Source organism: Cavia porcellus, unplaced genomic scaffold (assembly GCF_034190915.1).
Source record: "Cavia porcellus strain 051 isolate PalLab524CR breed Dunkin Hartley unplaced genomic scaffold, mCavPor4.1 scaffold_22, whole genome shotgun sequence".
NCBI classification, from domain to species: domain Eukaryota; kingdom Metazoa; phylum Chordata; class Mammalia; order Rodentia; family Caviidae; genus Cavia; species Cavia porcellus.
In genome coordinates, this window is record NW_026947505.1 from 38,136,867 (window position 1) to 38,148,902 (window position 12,036).

The following is a 12,036-nucleotide window of genomic DNA, read 5'->3' on the forward strand; positions in this document are numbered from 1 at the left end:
CTCAGACTGATTAGCTGTATCACTCAAGTGGTGTAAGGATTTGGCAAATCATTTCATTAGGTATTTGTTCTGCAAAATGGTCATATGCTATCTAATCTGAAGACAGATTCTGCAGATTGACCTACCTAAAGCATAGAAATCCAGCATAAAAATGGAACTAAATTGATTGAAATTAATCTTTAGTATGTATTATGTGTATAAATGCTATGCTAAATGATTCTCAAGAGTTAACTCTTTATTCCTTGCCATGAATGACTCGAGCACCATTAAAATTTTCATTTTATATAAAAAGAGAGACCAAGAGAAGAAACTCCCAACAGTTAGCATTATTGGTAAACTAGTTTTCAAATTCCAGCAGTCTGAGTTCAGAGCACCAGGTGAAGCATGCTCAAAAATGGCAAAATCCCTTCACCTTCTATCAGCTGTGCTTGTACCTGCTTCGTTCGCAAAGTACCAAAGTATAAGAATAGTTAGACGAAAATGACAGGGACTTATGCCTATGCTCACAGAAAAATTTACTTTGAAGAATGCCTGTGTGATTTTGTAATATAAAAAATTCACTGAGATGCCGAGTAATCACAATTTGAAAATTGCAAATTGTATTTCAAGTCATGAAATAGATACATTTGTAAAACTTGGAAAATAAAACACTTCAACACGAAAATTGTCCATACATACAGAATTGAAAACAAGTCATGCTAAGTTAAATAAAGCTACTTGAAATTTTAATGAAACGTTTAGCGTTCTCTGGGGTAATTCTCACCCCCCATGTTATAAACATATGGGTGCTTACACACATATGCACACACACACACACACACACACACACACGCGTGCATTCTGGATTACAGTAGTAAAATGAAAGTATGATAACTTTGATTTAAAAAACTTACCAGGAATTATGAAAATTTCTCAAGCTTATATATAACACTTCAGAGTTCTTATAGTTTTAAAGGTGCTTACTAAGTGGAATTGAAAGGTCTAAAATCCATATCCTTTTAGTGCTCCTCTGAGTCCTCAGATGCATTAAATAATGAGTGTGAAGATTGCAGGAACCACTTTGTGGCAATTGAAGAGCATAAAGCATACTTAATTAAATTAAGTAATCTCTGTTTGGATGAAAATAAATCATTTTAGTACTCACTGTTTTTAATGATCCATATTCTCATTCCAAAAGAGGACAGGAAGCCGATACAGTACTTAGAGCTCCACTTACAAGGATGTTATAGTGAAGAACTAATGGGAGCTTTCCTGCCAGAGAAATATCATTTTTAACTAATAATCAATTCTGAAATATTTACAAGAAAAACATCTGTCAGGCCAGTGATATAGTTCAGTGGCACAGCGCCTGCCTGGCAAACACAAGGTTTTGATTTCAATTTCCCCCCTACAAAAAAAAAATCATCTGTCACAAAATATGTGGAAAAAATTCAAAACCATAGGCAATTTTGAAAGTAAATGGGTTTATAGAACTTTTAAATATGGGGGATGGGGATTTAGCTCAGAGGCACAAATGCCTGCCTGCCAAAGCGCCAGGTTGTGAGTTCCATCCCTGCTATCAAAATAAAATAAAATAAAAATTTAAAAATTGTACTTACTCAACTCATATTTAGGTAAATTCCTATAGAATATTAATAAAAATCAGAAAAGAGCTTTCCTAGAATCCCTGATTTTAAGGTAACCAGTCCTCTCTTCCAGTTTCCAAAGACATAAGGACAACAGTCATGACTAAGATATTTGTTCGATGAGGTTGTTTTTAGGCTTTGCAGCATATAGTCATTTTTTATATTTGCCTCCATTACCATATACCATATTTAATTTTCTATGAAATGTACATTATATTTTAAAATTTACATTTTACAGTTATTTAGCATGTAATGAAGACTGTTTTGAAGTTCTATTTTTGCATACTTATAAATTAATAAGATTTAAAATATCTAACAAACTTCTTTATCCACATTTAATATAATTCTTAAGGATATGATTTATGTGCTAATACAACTAATATACTGGAAAGTTTGGTAGAAACAGTGCTCATTTTTTTTAGTCTATGTATTTTGGGTTCGTATTTTAGTGACATTAATTTGCCATTAATTTTAACTTCTCTGGTATATTTGAAATAGTTGTACAAGTTAAGGTGATATTCTTATATCTAGCTTATAAAATTCTTTTTGTATTTTTCAATGTAGATACAAAGAATAAAGATATATATCTTTGATAGACAGATAGCTCCTGGCTTATACAAGACTTTCCATATAGTCAGCCTAAATGAATAAAAAATTGAAACCCTGTTTTCTCCCTTTCCATCCCTCAATATACAGGTTCATACAGTAGTCATCTAGTAGTTCACACAGTCTGGCCTAACAGGTTCATCTATTAGTTGACCTGAAAACTACCAACTAAGGCACTGTGACTATGTGGTACTGTGTTAGTCTACTTTTAACTACTTTTAACAATTGTCTTACAAACAGAAAACATATATTTTTTAATCACTTCAAAGGTTTCAGTCCATTTTCACTTGAACCCCTAGCCTTTGAGCCTACAGCGAGGCAGTACATCACCAGCACACGGTGGGGCGTACATGGCAGAGAAAGCTAATCATCTCATAGCAGCAAAGGAACAAGGACAAGAGGAAGGGAGCAGGTTCCCAGAATCCTCAGGGAAATTCCACAGTGACCTAGTTTCCTAGGCCCCCCACTTCTGAAGTCCCAACTCCTCCCTATTTCACACCTTAGCCACCATACTAGGTGATGCATATGTTTTAATTTTAACTTACTTTCAGTAGTTCTCAAATATTTTATCAGTTGGATGTATTGTTTCACATATTTTTCTTTTGTGTTGTCTGCCTTTTATATTTGTAAGAGTTGTTTATATATCCTGAGTATTCTTGGCCAAATTGTTTTACTAGAAATATGGTTTCCCCATTGTGCATTCTCATTTCACACATATACTGATAGATTTTTGATGGACAGAAGTCATCAAGTATTTCTTTAATTGTTACTGCGTTATGAATTATTTGTGGGTATCATCCCCCTCACCCCCGAGATTCATATATTCATATATGCATATATTCATATATTGAAGCCCTAATCACTACCTTGGGGAAGCAATTAGAGTTAGACTGAGTTACAGGAAGCATGAGCACTGATCTAATGATATTAGTTGGTGACCTTACAGTAAGAGACACCACAGAATTTGTTCTCCTTTCTTTGCCATGCAGGGACACGTAGAAGGTGATAGTGTGTACAAGGATTTCACCATGTTGATCCTCTGATCACAGAATTGCAACCTCCAGAATGGTGAGAAAATAAGTTTTATTGTTTAAGGCACTCCACATATAGGATTTTCATAGCAGCCTCAGCTGACTAATACATGATTTTCTTTTTATTCTGTTTAACAAAACCTTTTTTTTATTTGAGTATCAAAAGAAATTCTACAAACCTTATAGTTTTCATTCACAGTAAGGTTAGTGTTTTGTATGAAATTAATTTATTTACTTAAGGTATATAATTGAGATCCTGTACATTATTGGAAATCACCTTTCTAAACTATACTGTAATCCTTTTTTTTTTTTTTTTTTACAAATCACATACATACAGGTATCTTTCTTTTTTTATTCTTGGAACAATAGTATACTGTCTTCATAATTCATATTGCTTTATATTTTGTTGTTTAATATCATTATGGTTGTTCCAGTCCCTATTAATTTCTACATGAATTTAAGAATCAGATGATTCATTCTTATATTTTAGAAAAAAAATTGAGATTTACTGAGGTTCATAAACACACTATAAATTTACCTAAAAATAGTGAATATCTTACATACTGATTGTGTGTGTGTGTGTGTGTGTGTGTGTGTGTGCCTGGGATCAAACTCACAACCTTGCATTTGCCAAGCAGGTATTTATGCCACTGAGCTAAACTCCTCACCTACATATTGAGTTTTATAACATCTATAAATGTGAAAATCTCTAGTTCTTAATTATTTGCAGTAGTATTTTGAAATAGTATTTTCATATAAGCATCTTGAATATTCATTGTGTTTTTTCCTTAGAAATTTAGTACTTTAATGCTTTGGCAAATGTGTTCATGTTTAAAATTTCATTGACTCTTTGTTTTTTACTGTTTTGTACAATGGATAATTATATATTGATAAATTATGTGGCAAACGATTTATTTACTTATTAATTCTAATGGTTTATAGATTATTTTGGATTTTACTGGTATAGAATAATACCATCTGCAAACAATATCATGTTCTTTTCATATTTACCTTACTTACAGCTGTCTCCTTAAATGTAAGTGACTTGAAGAAGGTTGACGTACCTTACAGTTCATCTTGAAGGCTGTCTCAGATGTTTACGTATAATTACTGCCACCCCTACTCAAAGGCTACTGCTGGTTCCATCCCTAACACATTTCCTTCAAAGCCCTGCTGCTCTGGATGGTCAGTTCTGAGTGCTCAGTTGGACACACTCAGAAACTACAGTTAATTATTTAATTAACTACAGGTAATTGTGCATGGGACGGTGACTCTAAATATCTGTACATATGAAGTATGTTATTTCTTAACTACAGAGACAGACCATACGTTATGCATATAATTGTCTCTCTCTCTCTATCTCTCTCTGGGTGTCTGTATGTGTGTGTCCAGAAATGTGTACATCTCCAGGAAATCTTAAGGGAACCCTAAGATTTTCCCACAAGTCTAACCTTGAGGCTTTGCTCTTGGAGAGAGAGCAGACTTAGTCAAAATTGTAAAATATACACCAAGGCCCCAGGTTATTCTTTAATATGTATAGAAAGCCCCTCAGTAAAATATCCAGGCATTTAAGGAAATCTCTCTCTAATCAGCTGACACCTAATCCACCTGAAAAGAGATGCTGGAGGCCACTCGAGACAGAGAATATCTGTTATAGGATTAGTAAAAACAAACAGCAGCAAGAAAAAAAAATAAACTAACAACCCATGAGGAAAGTGAGATGATTCCTAAAGTTGCCATTTTGCATTATGTAGGATATCCAGTTTTCAACAAAAATTATGAGACTTGCAAAGAAACAAGAAATTATAGTCCATAAACAGAAAAAAATCAATAGACCTATCAGTTGAAAAGCTCAAGCCTTGGTTTATTACATGAATAATTTTAAATCATGTATCTTAAATATTTTCAAACTAAGGGAAAGCTTTTCTAAAGAACTATGGAAAACACTTCAAAAAGGTATTTTATTTTCATAAAAATAACTATTAATTCTGTAGTAAAAAGGTACAATACCTGAAATAAAAGATTAACTATAAAAGCACAAAAATCAATCTAAACTGGCAAAACCCTATGTTGTTTTACATTAAGATGTTAAAATAGAGAAGCACTTAAAAATGACTCAGATATAATAAAAATGGGAAGGGAGTAAAGTGGTACAACAGAAAAAGTCTATTTAATGTAAAAGAAAGAGTACTGTAATAGAAAAAAGACATGATAGAATGCAAACAGAAAAGTGGAATTAATACAACTAAACTTAATAATCTTATTAATAATCTTATTAATTATGAATGTATCAACATGCTGTCTGCAATCAGTAGACAGAGATCTTCAGGTTAGATTTGAAAAATTCCTGAGATAAGTGGTCTCTACAAATAAATACTTTAAATACAATGACACAGATAAATTGAAAAGAAATGGAAGAGATACAATTAACCCAGAGAAACTGAAAGAGGCTTAGCTTGACCACAGGGCCACTTTTGGTGTTGGACATTCTACAGGCTCAAATAAATCTATGATGACTTACGCCCACTCTGACAGTATCACCCGGAATGGTTCTACTTTCTTAAACTTCTCTGTGCTTTACCTACTTACTCATCATTTGATTCCCCATAAACCCTGAAGTGCTGATCTTCTATCTCCATTTTACCATCTCTCAAATGTTATAACTTCAGAATCATGATAAGAAGCATTTTTAGGCTTTCTTCATCTGTAAACATGTATTTTTGTTTCCCTGATATTTTTTCATGTTGAATAACTCATTTTGGTTATAGGTTATCTTATTCCTCCAATAGAAGAAAAAGCTGACTTTCTATTGTTTGGGTATACAATACTTTATTCATTAATTCACCTTCTGGTGGCCATCTTGGTTGCTTCCTATTTTGAGGAATTAGGAATAAAGCTGATACAAACATCTGTTTCCATTGTAACATATATTTTCAATTGCTTTGGTAAATGGAATAGGTCATTTTGGCAGGACTGTGTAATGAATGCTTTTAGTTTTTTTAAATAAAGTTCCAAACTGTGTTTCAAAGTGATCATATCATTTTACAGTCTCACCAGCAATGAGTAAAAATAAGTGATCTGCATCGTTTTATTTGGTACTGTGGCCATTCTAATAGAAATGCCATGATATCTCACTATTGTTTCAGTTTGCATTTCCCTGGTGATACACGATATAGAGTATATTCCTTTTTTTATTTGCCTTTTCTATATTTTCTTGAGTGAGATATATCTTAAAAGTCTTTGCTCCACTTAATAAATGAATTACTTGTTTCATTCTTATTGAATGTTAAGTGTTCTTTTCTGTTTGTGGTAGTAGAGATTTAGCAAATGTATCTTTTGCAAGTATTTCTCCAAGTCTACAGTTTGATTGTTTATTATCTTACCAATGTCTCATACAGAACCGTAAATTTTAGTTTTAGTGAAATCCAGCTTAGTACAGTAACTCTTTTTTGGATTGTCACTTTAGTGTTACAGTTAAAAAGTCAGTACTAAGATCTTTATTATATGAATATTCTACTATTCTGTCTTCTAAGCAACTTTAAAGTTTTGTGTTTGAGTTAATATTTGCATAAAATATGAATCCTGGGTCTATATTCATCTTTTAAGAACGATGACTAACCATGTATTCTAGCACCACTTGTTGATAATATTACCTTTTCTCTAATACTTGGATAAATATCTGATAGAGATTCTAGATAATCGGTATATTTAATCTTTAAATGTTTGTCATTTACTAGTGAACTCCTTTGAGTGGCTGTTTCTGATTGGGATGGTTGTTAGTCATTGATCCAATTTCCTTCATACGTAAGGCCTACCAATATTATCTATTTCTCCTTGTATGACTTGGTAAATCACATGTGTCAAGGCATTGGCCAATTTAATCTAGCTTTTGAAATTTATGGACATAGACCTTTACCCAGTATTTTTTCTTGTTCATTTAGTATTTATGGGTAATCCCCTCTTTCATTTCAGGTTGTAGTGAATTTGCAGCCTCTTTATTAGGGGCCTGTGTGTTGTTTGACATGTGCTGTTTAATATACAACTATTGAGAGTTTTCCATTTTTTTGTAGCAGAAGTCAATTTTAATTCCAATGTGACATTGAGTCAAACATATACATTCTGTTCTTTTAAATTTATTTGTGTTTTCCAGGGGTTTAGCTCAGTGGCACAAGAGCCTGCCTGGCAAGTGCAAAAATCCATTGTATCAAAAACAACAGAAAACAATAAAAACCCCTAAATTTATTTGTGTTTTATGGTGCTTATGTTCCATTTGAGCATTGAAGAGTAGTGTATTCTTTTAAAACGAAGAATTCTACCAATGCCCATTCTGTTGATATAATCTGGTGAATTTGACTCAAAATGTTCTTACTGACTTTTTACTGATCTGTTAATTTCTAGTGTAGTCATTGACGTCTCCAACTATAATGGTGGAGCCATTTATTTTGCATAGAACTCTAGATGTTGCTGTTTCACATATTTTGATGCTCTTTTGTGAGGCTCATGCACATTAAGAACTATGTATCTTCTTGGAAAACTGACCCTGTGTTTGCTGGAAATGTCTATTTTTTGTTTATTTTGAAGGATAAATTTACAAGGCACAGAAAGATATGCTGATCATGTTTTTCTCTCAGTTTTTTACATTTTTCACTTTATTTCTCTTCTTGTTTGTGTGGTTTCTAAGGAGAAGTCCAATTCCTTCCTTCTGACTTTTAAGTACCTCATATGTACGTAGGCCCAGGGACTTCCTGCTAAACTACTTCCCTTATCCTTCTAATTCTGAGACAAGGTCTTGCTAAATTGTCAGGGTTTGACTTGAATTTACATTTCTTCTGTTTCAGCCTCCCAGAGTGCTGGGATTACAGGTGTGTGGCACCATGTCAGGTTTGTGCTACCTTGTAGGGCTCCCGGGTCACTCTTACCTTTCTCTTCCATATTAGTAAGGTTAGTTCTGCTGGATTCTTTCTATATTTTACTTTACCTTTGATTTTAAGTGGCATGAAAGTGATCTGCCTAGACTTAAGACAGCATTTATCCTCCATAGTGTTCGCTGAGCTTCCAGGATCTGTGGTTTAATGTCTGGCATTTGGAGAAATTGTCAATGAGAGTTTAACTGTTTCTTCTTTTTCTTTTTTGTTTTTAGTAGTCTCATTATATGTAAGTTACTTATACCTTGCATAATTTTCTCAGTTTGGGGGATTGGTTTTCTTTTAAGATTTTTTTTTCTTTTTTAAAAATTTTATTATTTTGAACTTTAGAGGTTTCTTTTTCTCTTTTGCCCTGCTGGGGATTGAACTTGTGGCTTTTGCACTAAGCCACTTCCCACCCAAACTCTCTTTTTTGTGACATAGTCTCATTCAAATTATTCACTGCCCATGCTTGGCTTAAATTTATTACCTTCTTTTACTAAATTCGCAGTGTGATGTGGGGAGAGTACTCTTCTTTACTCCTGTAATTAGGTCTCAATATGATAGTGAGCTGTGATCCCCCAGGCTGTGTTGTTTGGTGGCTGTTATTAACTTTGGAAAGTTTTCTATTATTAATGGTATGCTTTTATTTTCTTGTCATTGACTGTATCACATTCTACCTTTTTAATTTTTGTTTTGTTTTTCTACTCTTCAGTGTTAGTACTTCCTATGAACATGTCCTCAAGGTCAGTCTTCCTTTTTTGGCCATATCTAGTCAAACACTGAAGCCATGATTACTAAGGCATCCTTAATTTTCACCTGCCTTTTTGACATGACTGTAGTTTGTACATTTCTGCTTTCCTTTCCCATCTGTTCCTGTATATCACTTGCTCTTCCTGTTATTCCCTTTAACATATTATTTGTGGTTGTCAAAAATTCCGGTGCGATAATCCCCACATTTCTGTCTATGTGTGTGGTGGTGATGCTGGCTTTGCCTCTTACAATTTTGTGAAATATTTTTAAAACATAAAAAATATTTTTATATGACTTGCAATGTTTTTGTTGCATCCAGGCATGATGGCTGTGTTAAAGTAACTGAAAGAAATCGCCCATTAGTGTGAGTTTTTATATTTATCCGGTTGCAAGTTAAACTATGTTTGCTGTTTGCTGTGTCTAATAGTGTCACTGGAAAACATTTCCTCTGCTGTATTTGTTTTTTTTTTTTCTCCTCTGTCATGCTTGAGTTTTTGTAGAACTTCTTAAATAAGGTCTGAAAGATATAATTCTCTTTGCTATATTCCACTTGGTACCTTCTCCAGAGTGGCAGTTTGTTTCTAGGCTTCTGCTTTGATAATTGTTATTCTCTGCTTCTTTGTCTTTCTATTTAGTTTGTCCTGTGACTTCAGTTCTCCTGGATCCAAGAAGAGTTATTAATATTCACTTTATACAACTTTTTGTTGTTGTGAAGATTGGATTGATATGATAATTCTGGAGTTACTTACATGCCAGATTAAATACTCCAACAAAGAATATTTTAAATTTATGTATCTCTGAGTTAAATAATTTGTAAAACTATTAGGATCAAATCATATTTTCTAAGCCTTCTAAATTTTATTTAAACTTTTACAATTTGTATACTTTTTAAATATATCATTCAGTTCTTCAAAGAAGTGAAGAAATACATTAATTTTAATAATTTCAATTGTAACACATCTCAGTAAGTATCAAAATGTTTTTCTTCATTTGTTATCAGATATATAGATATTGTTTTTCCGTATGATCCTCTATATAAAATCAGACTTACTAAGCTTGGGAGAACCAAAAGCTATGGTGATAGATAATTAGTTGGGTTTATATTTATGCAGAGGAATCCATAACTGTTGTGTGAACTATCACTACAACTTTGGAATGCTTTGAAATCCATACTTGAATGACATTAAAAATTAAGCCTTTCCAAACATGGGTGCACAATGACAAATTTTTTGCTAGTGAAAAAACCTGAGAGATACAACTACCCTTGAATTTTTATTCAAGTGAGAAATATCATAAGACATACTTTAAGAGTTTCTCTTTGGGTACCTTATTATAAATTATAAATTCATTCAAAACCAGTTGGTGTATCAAAAATGTCACTTTTTGTAGAGTATACTTTTAGATTTAGAAAGATATAGGGAAATTAATACATACATTAAGCCTCTCCAAATTTCATGAGCAGATGTTATTTTGTAATGGAGGCAATTCTTAGACCAAGTTTGATAAACAAAAATAAATCTTATCAAGTAAGCTGAAAAGCATCACGTAACACATAAAGTCCCAATGCCTGAACTGTGATGCTTCAACTATTATTGCATACAAAAAAATAAGAGTAGCTCCCATTGGCCATAGCGAGTATATTCTAAGACTCCTGTGGAGGACTGAAGCCATTAGTACTAAGTTCTATATATGTTGCAGTACTTATGATAAGATTTAATGTATAAATTAGAAAAAGTTTAAGAATTTGATAGTAATACATTACTATAGATTTTAGCAAACTGAGGAATTTTTTTTCTTAGATTGAGAAGTTGTGCTTTTTTTTGTTTTGTTTTGTTTTGTTTTGTTTTGTTTTTCAAGTTTCTTTTTGGTCTTTTTCGTTTTTATGGGTACCAGGGATCGAACTCACGACTGCCTGCTTGCAAGGCAGGCGCTTATGCCACTGAACTAAATCCCCAGCCCCAAGAAGTTTTACTTTTTAAAGGAAGCACTTTATGGCTTCTTTTTGTCACTAAAATTGCTTGCATAACTACCTTTATGCTTTGTGGCCACTGTTAGTAAAATAACACAAGTACTGTGATCATGCCATATTTAACTTGGTAACATAGTTAACAAGACTAATGGGAGGGTAGCATATTCAGAGTGGATGCTCTGGAGAGATGGAGAAAAATGGCACGAGATTTAATCACACTACACAGAACAATGTGGAATTTAAAACACATAGAATGCTTATTTCTCAAAATTTTCACTTAATATTTTCTGCTGCTGGGTGAGTGAAAAACATCTTTTGGAAACAAAACTACAAAAAATAGAGAACGGTTGAACTCGGAGTTCTGTAACAATCTTTAGGCCTATTAGGGCTTTTGCTGGGTAGAGGACAGTGCATGCATGAACCATGGAGCTGTAACCAACAAGGGCCTGGACTGTCAGTCCTATACCATTGCAAATAACTTGCTGTGTTCGCTCAACACTTCAACTTCAATCATATCTTGAGTCAGGTTAATATTGACTAACCTTCACCCATCATTAATGTGATCATTTCTGCAATAAAAATGTTTCAAATATTACTTGTTCTTGTTTTATTCCCTTCTAAATTGTTTCCTTTTACTTTCTTTGCTACTCCACTTGATTGTAAAAGCTATATATCCTGTATGTTGGGGTCAATTTCTGATTAGAGGATTTCAGAATCTTTGGAATAAATTTAAAGATACACACACATCACACTTTAATCCCCTTAGATGGTAAAAATTAATTTCCTCCCAGGTAATATAAGGGCTGGGAAATGTGGAGTGTGCAAGGACCATTGATGAGAGGTGAGAAACTTCTAAAGACAAACCAAGTGCTGTGGCTGGGAGCAGGCCCTGCAGGGATAAGATGACATCTCTGCTGTCAGTCCTGCTGGCTACTCAAGAAGCTCATCATTCCTGCCAGCATGATGCCCCATGCTAGCTCTAGGAGTCATGTTTCCATTCAGTGTGGTATTATCACAAAGCAAGTGCAGGAACTCAGTTGTCTCCTTTACCCTCTGGCTATCTCTGGTGGCGATAAAAATTGTCTAACCTAGTTTATTCACCTGTCCAGGCAAACCAGTGACTGAAAAGGGCAATGACAATGATGGTT